General features: G+C 34.4%; 1 long non-coding RNA gene across 1 annotated transcript in view; it reads left to right on the top strand.

Annotated features, from left to right (window-relative positions):
• The window catches only part of LOC106513354 (uncharacterized), a 1,826-nt gene extending 611 nt beyond the window's left edge, over nt 1–1,215 (top strand). The window contains exons 2-3 of the long non-coding RNA XR_001309773.1: nt 942–1,076; nt 1,165–1,215. This is a non-coding gene — a long non-coding RNA (uncharacterized LOC106513354). The remainder of the gene's footprint in view (nt 1–941; nt 1,077–1,164) is intronic.

Genomic DNA, 1,215 nt, shown 5'->3' with positions numbered 1-1,215 from the left:
TATGTGAATATTTTAACTGCATATCTTAAATTTATTTTAATGTAACAAATATTTATGCACACGATCTTTTTTTAAAGGAGAAAAATGTAAAACCAAAACAAAATCAGTTCATGTTTCTCCTGTTCATTTACAAAAGATAATTGAATCATACACACCAAAAGCATCTCTGTGGTTGCCAAACACTGAGGGGCAAACAGAGGCAAACAGCTGCTGACACTAATTAAACCTCTCTCTACCTGAAGGCCAGGTAATCACACCCAGTGCCTCTGGCACTACACTGCCATCTTCTGTGCAAACGATGTACGGTAACTACTAAATTAAACCCCTTACTCACTGAAAACAATAAATGAAAACAGATGATTTTATGCAAAATAACACTTACACTAAAACAAAGCAAAATAAATAAATAAAAACTTATAGATTTACTGAATCAACCTAAAATTACAGGACTTAATCCAAATATTAGACTAAAATTACAAGACTTAATTGAGTTTTAGTTTAAAACCTTGTGATCTCACTAAGTGTGACTTATTTCTGATCGTTTCATTAAACTTTTAAGTTATTCATGAGATATTTTACTAAACAGACAGTCGAGCTTCAATAGTGGACAATTAAAATGGACATTTCTCACATCTCATTTGTCTGGGTTTTGGTTTACGCTTTCTCTCATTACCTCTCAGATTTTTGCTAAAACCAGGTCAACATCCAAAGCACTCTAAATATTTTTCTCCTTTAAAGCCATGTTGGTACGACACAAACTGCCCTGGAGCTGACAAATGTTGTTTGCTTGATTACAAATCTGGTTGTGCTTCTCCTATTCAAAGAGAGAGATGCAATATTTAACTAAGTTTATAATAAAGATTGTGTTCAGTCTATTTAAAGTAAAATATTAAAGTACTCATTTGTTTTCAATGTTTTTAATGTTTTCTCATTTTCCTCAGCAATGCGTGGGTGTCCACCTCCATGGCGTGGGTATTGTGGTGACTATGAGTGCTACACGAACAAAGACTGCATACGTGGTATATGCTGCCATTATGACTGTGGTTCCGTATGCGTACCACTAAAAGGCCCGCCAGGTGAGAATAAATAAAATGGCAAAAAATTTCTCTCCTCATAATGCTGCCAACATGTCGAATGTTTTATTTTTGTTCTTTTGCTTCTCAGATTAGCCAAAACTTTGTGGAAAACATCTGTTCATTCCTCACTGTCATGATG

This window comes from Austrofundulus limnaeus, unplaced genomic scaffold (assembly GCF_001266775.1).
Source record: "Austrofundulus limnaeus strain Quisiro unplaced genomic scaffold, Austrofundulus_limnaeus-1.0 Scaffold12, whole genome shotgun sequence".
Lineage (NCBI taxonomy): Eukaryota > Metazoa > Chordata > Actinopteri > Cyprinodontiformes > Rivulidae > Austrofundulus > Austrofundulus limnaeus.
This window is presented reverse-complemented; position numbering and strand designations above follow the sequence as displayed.